Raw genomic sequence first — 10,152 nt, 5'->3', positions numbered from 1 at the left:
CTGGGCTTGACAGGGTTGGAGGGGGTCGCTCTTGGACACAGAGCGCTTTGGTTTCCCAAAGGAGGCCAATCAGGCCCTGCTCTGTATATGCCTCAGCATACCAAAGGAATGAATCGTGCCTGTCAGATCTCATTCGACACGCCTGACACTGAGGAAAAATTAAATTCTCTAATGTGCTTTTGTCTGTCTCCATCTCATAACCGTGTGTTTTTCCCCCTCTCTCCTATACTGCATTGGATTGTCTTTCAAATACCCTTATTCTAATGCCAACCCTTCCCATCTGTCGCAACTTTGCACGCAATCCCCCATTGGCTTCAGCTCAAAAAGCAATTTTTGACATTGAAGTATTTGCTTTACAGTAAAACGTTTCTTTGCGTATGTAGACTATATAAGTGAGTGCACTGCAAATTGCTCACACTGCACCATAATACCGACTCTCAAGCTATGCCTGGTGCATGCTGAGAAACAGTGCAGCAAAAATGACATGCACGCATGCTGTGAGATAAAAAGGATGTGGTATATGCTGATGAGACCACAGGTTGATTGTGCATCATTGACATCAATAATTGATGCAATCAGAAAGTTTCATAAAATGACTCATTTTGGAAAAAGAAAAAAAAAAATTGGGTCAAGAAAGTTGTTTTGGAAAAAGAGGAAAACACTGCACAGATATTATTATGATTAGCATAACTGATTTATGTTATATTATAAAATGGTTCTAAATGAATCGTTTTCATTTATACACACACACATAATATATATATATATATCCGTGAAGTGAAACACCACATACACGCTAGTGAACACACACACACTAGGGGGCAGTGAGCACACTTGCCCGGAGCGGTGGGCGCTCAGGGAGCAGTTGGGGGTTAGGTGTCTTGCTCAAGGACACCTCAGTCATGGACTGTCGGCCCTGGGGATCGAACCGGCAACCTTCCGGTCACAGGGCCAGATCCCTAACCTCCAGCCCACGACTGCCCCCAGTTTTTTATATATATATATAAAACTGTGAAAATGCCATACTGGCAGGCGACACGGTGGCGTGGTGGGTGGAAGGAGCACTGCAAGGAGGGCCTGGGTTCAAGTCCCCTGGTGGGTGACCGCGGTCCTCTCTGTGAGGAGTTTGCATGTGCTCCCCGGAGTTTTGCGGTTTCCTCCCGCAGTCCAAAGGCATGCAGTCAGGCCAATTGGACATGCTAAATTGCCCCTGGGTGTGAGTGTGTTTGTCCGTCTGCCATGCAATGGGCTGGCAACCTGTCCAGGGTGTATCCATCTTTTTATCCAATGACAGCTGGGATGGGCTCCAGCACCCCCCGCGTGTGTGTTATACTGGCATTTTTATCGAGATACACAATCGAAGTTATACCAACTAGTATATCGACCAGGTTTCCGTTTGGTCTGATACCTTTTCGTTTGATCTGATGTTCAGTTTCACCAGATCTGAGACATGACTGTGGTTTTTCTCGAGACTCGACGTCGTTTAGCTTGAGCAATGATGCTGTTCTGACTCTGAGGTCTGAGGATGTCCTGAAAATGTAACGTTGGAAATCGAAAAAGCAAAGTATGAAATGAAAAGTACATTTTGAGCAGGTGGCGCTTTTCTTTTCTCTATTAGCTTTTTCATTTTGGATTTGGCCATGAAACACCAGAATAACGACTAAAATGAAATGACAAACAACTGTTTAAACTTTGTTTTTTACTTTTGACACACATTTGTGCTAAATGTGAATAATAAAATGGCAAATGTAGGCATTTCATTTGATTTTTCAATGTCGGTAGGATATTTGCACAAGTGCTTGGAAAAAGAAACGACAAAAAAGAGGTTCGCATTTACATTTTATTGTTTATTTCTTTTTTGGCAGGATTTGCCTCCCATACATACCAAGCTCATCGCACCATGATAGCTCATACAAAAGCAACATTTCAAAAAAATAAAATGAACCTCTGTTGAAAAAACTTGGTCCTTATACTGTTTAGTACGCTAGTTACATTGCTACTAGTTAACATTACCTACACTAGCTACTTACCTTTGATATCAACACCACAAAGTAAAAAGTTTTTAGCTCACTATGAACTTTCAGTTTAAAATGATTTGCTTCAAATGTCAAAAAGTCGATGAAAACACAAGGCATGGCTTCGTCCACATTGCTATTGGGGTTGTGATGCTTATAAATGGACGCTGCCCCTCTCTTCAGTCTCCTAATGTCAAACGCCAAGCTGTTCAGTATTGTCCAAGATTTGAGTCAACAACTTTGAATCGCTGTCCAGGATTTTATTAACCCTCTACTGCATTTATTGTAGGAGCAATGTAAAAAAATATACCTGACTCACTTGATTATTGACCTGATTATTAAATATCAGAACTTTTTTTTTTATTATTAATGTGTTCAGGGGTCATTTTGGGGTATGTTGCAACATTATGTGACAATGGGATGAAGTTTTATAGAGCTGTGTTGCCTGAAGTGGCTTGTTGCTTCTAGGGAACAAACATATTTTTGCTAATTTTCATAACAAAACTCATACTTCATTTTAAAAATGACGTTTAAAAGTGCCCATTAAGAGATAACCAAGAACATGCTTTTTTATTGACATACTCAAACTATTCCCTTTATTATTAGCCTTTTCATTGGCTTTAAATATGGATAATGTTATTGTACAGTGAGAAATATATTGTACAGTGAGCACAATTGGCTTCGCTCTCTCTGGGTGGGTAGGATGGCCCTTGCTTTTCCCCCATCACTGAATGCGATACCAGTCAGCGCAGGCGTCTGTTAGCTGACGTAACAGATCTGGTGGTTGACGCTTTCCTCCAAGCGCGGTCGGCTGTCCAGTGACGTTGCGTGAGCGTCAATTCGAAAAGAAGTGGTTGCTGGTTTCACAGGTCTCGGAGGAAGCCTGTGCTGCCTTCACCCTCCTAGCGCTGAAAGTATCGTGTGATTGGGCGGGGGGTCCTAACTAGTGGGTGGAATTGGAAACGACTAAAATTGGGAAGAAAATTGGGTAAAAACACCAAAACAAACAAAAAAAATAGATGTGGAAGTTGTCGTTGGCTTCTTATAGTTTTACGAAATTTCTATTCCACTTCATTTTTGCCACAGTTATTCTAGCATCCATACAAGCTATGGCATTTAAGGTGGAATGGAACATTCGATTAAGAAGCTGGTGGACAGGAAGCCTGTTTCAGCCTCAGTTTGAAGGTGAGCATCAACCATACCCATTGACCTTGGTTTGACCTTCAGATAAAAAGCTCTAGGTTCCTTGGGAAGTGTTTAAAAACAGATCTCCCTTTCATGGCCTTGAAGAGTACATTTGTTCTGAACTGTTGTTGCATGAAAAGTTTGGAGGCGGAAATTTTAATGAGTCAAGACTGTTATGTAACAGTCTAATATTTTGGAATTGGTCCGTTTTACTGTCTTCTTTTGCGACTGTGGGATTTTTGCTTGAAGGAGGAGGCAGCAGTGTTTGAGGTTCGTGGTGTATCAGTTCCAAGGACCCAACTCTCCTTACACAACCATGCCAATGTAAATACACTTTCCCATTCTATGGCTGGTTTGTCACTTTTTTACAGTTCTAACATCGCTTTTATATTTACAAGATGCACTGTATAATATTCTCACCTTCTTTTTACCATTCATCCTATTCAGTTGCTCTCTGTAACACCGATTATGCTTTGACAGAACTCGTCACAGTTGCTGCAGCTACAACCCATTAAGTGGATGAAGACCAAGCAAAATAGACCAGAATGATCACGAAAAAGACAAGATATGTGAAGATATGCGTTAGATGCTCTTTAGTAGTCTCCAAATTCTACAGGGAGATTAGTTTGATTGGTAGACTGAATCCATATAACAGGCAAATCTACAACACTGTAAAAATCACTGCACATCTTAATGAAAGAATTACCACAACTTAAATACTACAGAAAAAAGTATTTTAATTAAAAATGAATTGTTGAGACACTAGCTCTTTCATTTTGACTAATGTTTTTTCAGCATATTTTGAGTTAAGGTATCTTTATTTAAATGATAAAAAAGTGAATATAATACAAATAATTATTTTATTTTTTATTATTTATGTTGTTTTGTTATTTATGTTGTTGTTTAGGTTGTTCAGCTGTTCTTCTGTCACAGCTGCCGACTGAAAGCTGCTCAGTGGAGACGACAGTTTGGGAATTTAGTGTCGTCTCATCTTCAGAGTCGGACCAAATCAGCTGTCGGTCAATTGTGATCTGAACAGTGTCCGTTTTCTGTTTGTGGCAAAGTAAGTAGTAAAAATTTCCAAATGGCTTGAGGGCCTCCTACAGCTGTCAGAGTGGTTGCCTAGCAACGACATCTTGTGAAAAGTTATGGTGAAATATTAGCACGGTTAGAACGTCTGCTTGCGTGGCTGGAACTAACTGTTGTATAATGTCAAATATTTGTCTTATTAAAATGAAAGACCCACTTTCCACTACCGAGCAGTGAAACATTGATTTTCTGTTATTGCATTTTAAGTAAAATTGGGATAAAGTCATTGTTCCCATTTGACAACACCATGTGATAGTATAGTATTCCTACTTTGGTGTGTGCAGTGAACTACATGCAACTTTTTTTTTTGAAGTGTCGGACTGCGAGTGTCTGGAAGGTCAAATAGGGTGATCAAAGGCTGTGGCTTGTCTCCACTAGGGGCTTGTCAGAGATGCAGTGTTTATGCCTATGAGCTGGGTCTTGACTCTAATTAGGCTTACTGAACCTGTGGCGTTGCTCTAACCCCACCAACCCCCCACCAACCCCACAAACTCTGATTCAAAGAGCCACCATGGGCTGGGAGGATTATCTCTGAGTTCATCTCTCTCTCTCTCGCTTGCTCTCTCTCTCTCTAACACACCATGCCATCTGTTCAAAGGTTGATCCGAGTAAGGGATTCCCACAGATGCGTGGCCATTGCTGAATGAAGGTAAGAGGACACTTTAGTGGAGAAAGCTTTAAGCCCACGCACATTAATAACAGCAGAAGACCTGTCATGCCACTGCTTTAGTATTAGTGTGCTACAGCACTACCATTAGCGTGCCCAGTGGCTTAGCTAGTTTAGTTCTGTAATTAAGCTGTAGAGAAACATGATCACAGCCCTTTTTAATGGTCCATGAACAGAATCGCGATGGCGCCTTGGTTACGGACTGCTCGCAGCGAGCCTACACAGTTTTACAGAGTTTTAAGGAGTTGCAATTGGATGCTAGCCTCAGACCTTCCGCTGCGGGGGCACAGATTGAAATTTATTTCAAGAGGCGTTCATCACAGCTAGTGCAGGCTACTGCAACATTAAACATGGAGAGGGCCTATTGGCAATAAAATTTAAATGATTTGGAGTTACATAATTTTGTGTGTTACTTTTCTGAGCTTGTCACTGACCCATATGGTTCCACTGTTTCTTAGTGTTCAGTAACTCAACAGCTCCTTCGATATAATGTTCCTAAATGAATGGGTTTTATATTTGATTTATGTTCTGGATCTTCAGGTTTGGATCTTTTGTTCCATTGGCATGCATGGTAGACTTACAACAAAAGCTATAAAGGAAGGTACTGAAAACAGCAAAAGACAATTAGCTTGTGTTTTTTTATTAACTGTCCAGTTAAAACAAATTTTGGTACTACTTACTTTGCCATAAACACCCACATAGCACAACAACAAGCTCCCTCCCTCAGGACAAGCTAACATTGTTCTTTCTACGAACAGGAGCAATTGGGGGTTAGGTGTCTTGCTCAAGGACACCTCAGTCATGGACTGTCGGCGCTGGGGATTGAAGCAGCAACCTTCCGGTCACAGGGACAGTTCCCTAACCCCCAGCCCACGACTGCCCCCTAAGGCATCAACACAATAAGTGCTTTTGTGTCTGTTTGATTAACCATTTCCCAACATCACCTTGTGCCAATTAGTATTAATTCTAAATATCAGCTACTACCTGGTTTGGCTAATTAGTGCTCCATTAAATGAAATGAGGGGAGCTGGGGGAGAAATCTGGAACCAAATTTTGTTCTTCTAATTTGTTCTTTGAAACTCATTTGTAAACAAAAGTTTTTACTGCATCTCTGTTTGTGTGATTTTTTTTTTCTTTATTGTCATCGTATACATGATACATATACATATCAAAAAGCCCTTTTGAGTGGGCTTTACACATACAAGAAATATCAGTGCTGTATTACATAATTAATATCACCTTAATTTTAGAAACAAAAATGGGCTTTCCATTACGCAACAGCTGTGATTCTTTTCCAAGACGTATTCACACGTGTTACAGATGAATACCCAGTGTTTCGTAATTATGATTAATTTTTTCCAATGTTGTGTGGCATTTGTACCAGCAGAAACAAAGCTCTTGCCCAGAAAAATGTTAAAAATAGTTTGATTAGGTGCCTACACTTTTGCACATTAAACTCAATGCTTTTTTTGGGGGGAAGCTCAGCTCCTATGGTGATTCGACAAACAAAAATAAATAAATAAATAAATAAATAAATAAATAAAATTTAAAAAACCTGCAAATGCAAACATTTTCATCCGAAAATGAAAAAAATGATGTATTTTATAAACACATGCACAATAATAAAATGCACTACAACTTTGTAGCTGCTCTGCAAGCTCAGAAAGCACTTTCATCAGAATGACCACTTGAACGCGTCACCTTAAAACATCAATAAAAACGATGGCTGAGTAGGGCTTATATATCTTCCCTAAGTGTTGGAGCTCAGAGCAGAATCAGCCTTACCTCCGATTCCAGGGATCTTAGTTGATAAAGAGCAGATTTGTGCAATGAGGAGAGAAGAAGGGGTGAACTTGTCATCAGAGGAGACATACCTTTGTGTTAGCATTTCACCATTTGTGGCAGCGAAGGCAGTTTGTGCTTTGAAGTTGGAGCTGCAGCCACTTTCAGTGGAATAGTTTTCATGTTCCGCATCAAGAGCTTTCAGCATCTGAGGGAGGACGTGATTGTCAGGGAGTAGATGTTCATTTGCCGGAGCCAGTAACTGTGGAAAATGTCTGCAGTAGCATGATGACACAACCCGCCTCACTGCCGGTCTGTCTACGTAAATCATTTATTATAAGCAAACTCTTTCAGCAATAGTTTATACCTACATATATTTTGTTTGCAGATGTCAGCTGATGTTATCTCACGCCGATATCTGTCAAGGAATTCTTCTATAAAGAATTGGTATCCTTTACTCAGCCTGGAAACCCACAGTGTTGTGTGTTTGATGTTCTCCAACAATTCTAGACACATCCTTCCGTTTTAATCTCATCACCTAGCGACATACCACTCTATGAAGAGCTTAAATGATACAAACGTCAACATTTCTGAGGTTAGTAATTGTCTGCAAGGCACAGCAGAATGTATTTTACCCTGTATTTATGTGCCACCATTCCTTGGGAAAAGGACTTATTCCATCCTCTTTGAAAGTCATACAGACACATTTCCATTGTGGCTCACTTTTATTGTGTTATATCTAGATTTGCATTATCTTTGAAGTCGAGCATGCTTTCTGAATATATCATGTCTGTCAGCTCTGTTTGAGAGTTGGGTCTGTGCCCTTGGCTTCCCTCTAATTTCAATGCTAGGCTTTTTGTTTCTGTAAAACAAGATAACCGAATCTTTTCAACAACCTCAAATCACAATAAAATATATTCTCTCACTTCTGAACACAAACGTGGACCAGAAGTTTAGATCACAGACTTTCCACAGCTCCACAGAGTTCAGACCTTTTTCTGAATTTATTTTGTGCCAGTTCTGAAAATGTTTTGCATTTTTAAATCTGGTGCTCACAGGTTTTGTGTCATTTTGGCTGGTTAAAGATAGAAATAGACTAAAAATATTGATTGAGCTTTGGAGAGGATGGAAAAGATTTCCATACAATTAAATACCTGTCTTTCAAAAAAAGGCAATTTCTTTGATTAAACGAAATTGGGTGAATTTAATCAGCTATCGGCAGGAGGAAAAAAACAAAAAAAAACAAAAAACACTTCCTTGGTCTTTGCTCATTTTCAGTGAAGAATGTATGAAATTGCCCATTTTCAGCGCCTTCATTCTGTTCACCCCCTACACATTTATATTACATGTGACGTGGCTGAACCCATCCATCCATCCATCCATCCATCCATCCATCCATCCATCCATCCATCCATCCATCCATCCATCCATCCATCCATCCATCCATCCATCCATCCATCCATCCATCCATCCATTCTCTAAGCCGCTTCTCCATCAGGGTCGCGAGGGGGTGCTGGAGCCTATCCCAGCGGTCATCGGGTGGAAGGCAGGATACACCGTGGACGTGGTGGTTGGATAGTGTAGTGGTTAACACCTCTGCCTTCTACACTGTAGACTGGGGTTCAATCCCCACCTGGGCAAACACCCTACACTATACCAATAAGAGTCCTTGGGCAAGACTCCTAACACCGCCCTGGCCTACCTATGTAAAATTGTAAGTTGCTCTGGATAAGAGTGTCAGCCAAATGCCATAAATGTAAATGGACAGGTCACCAGTCCAGGGCAGTGGCTGAACCCACAGGGAGTAAAAGTGTGGAGGTGGCGTGTCCTTCACTCTGTTCTCCTCCTACGTGTGTGTGTGTACCTGTTGTTGGAAGAAAACCTCATATTTCCAAAATGGTAAAAAAAAAATCTACTTAACTTTTAATGTAAGTCAATGGAACCAAGTCATTTCAGTCCATTCATTATGAAATTTGCACATATACATGCAACAGATAAGCAGGCAGGAAAGACAACATGGCAATGTTAAGCAAAGTATGCAGAAAAACGCACCCAATATGCAAATTGAGCCAGCAGCCAGTAGAATCTTTTCTCTAGTGTCAATCACACCAGCTGCTAAAAACAACAGATTAAATTCAACTAAATGTATTTAGATCCCATTTAAATGCACAAAATCAGCAGAACAGTTGAGTAATGTGGGATAAAATCCTATTTTAAATACAGAAATGATTTGGGTCACCCTTTTGAGATACTGGGTGGAGATTTGGAAAAACACCATTCTTTCTGTTTTATTTGACCTGCTTGACTTGGGTCACTTCAAAAATGGGTCAATTTCTATAAATCAAATTTGCTTTCTTAACAGAAGTCAGTTCCCTGTTTTTGGAGTGTTATTTAGAAAGAGTGTGTAGTTATTTTCTGTCCTTGTTACATAGAATTCAAAGCCTTCTTGGTGTTCGAGAGTGTTTTGTATCTCAGACTAGGCAGCGTTCCTCTTTGTGCTCCGGCTGTTCGTGCTCTTTTCTCTCACTCTACTGGGCAAACACACATACTCACATGTCCCTGCTCCAATGCCAGCACACGTTTGATCCATTAAGCACAGATGCTTGCTCTGAATGCACTGTACACTTAAGTAATACACTGTATGCACTTGTACACCGAGAACATTTTAGTATTCGTTTCTATTGCAGCAGTGAAGTCTTATCCTCAAGTAGCCTCTGGTCAAACTCTTTACAGTCAAAGCAAGTAACAGATCAATGCCAAAGGTTAAAGGAAAACTCCAGCATCAAACCTGATCTCCCCTTATTGAATCTCTAACATATAGTCGATTATTACATTACAATAAGGATGTTTCCCTGTGTTTAATAAAAGATGAAGGATTATAAATATACAATACACTTTCTAATAAGATAAGATAAGATAAGATAATCCGGTAACACTTTACATTAAGTATCGACTAACTAACATGAAGTAATGCATTAGTTAACATGAAGTAATGCATTAGTTAACATGAAGTAACATGAAGTAATGCATTAGTTAACATGAAGTAATGCATTAGTTAACATGAAGTAATGCATTAGTTAAGAGAGTTAAAGACTTTTACTTCTACTTAACACTGTTTGCTTAATTCCATTTCAGTCAATAATGTTTAGTTGCTTGTTTTTGATGGTTCATCTTTGGCCCTGTATTAAAGCTCAATAATATATACAATATAATTTAACCTGTAACATATTCTTATGCGTGTATTCAAGAAGGAATCATACGTACCATTCTCGCATAACGATCAGGCCTGGATGAGGCAGCTTGATGAAATTATTTACGTACCTTCAACCTCTCTTCTTTTAGCTTTATTTCATGATGCATATGCGTGAATGCAAATGTGACTTTTTTTGTAAGTCCTCCTATATTTACAATTGC

The sequence above is a fragment of the Pygocentrus nattereri genome, chromosome 19 (assembly GCF_015220715.1).
Source record: "Pygocentrus nattereri isolate fPygNat1 chromosome 19, fPygNat1.pri, whole genome shotgun sequence".
NCBI classification, from domain to species: Eukaryota; Metazoa; Chordata; class Actinopteri; order Characiformes; family Serrasalmidae; genus Pygocentrus; species Pygocentrus nattereri.
Note: the sequence above shows the minus strand (reverse complement) of the source record.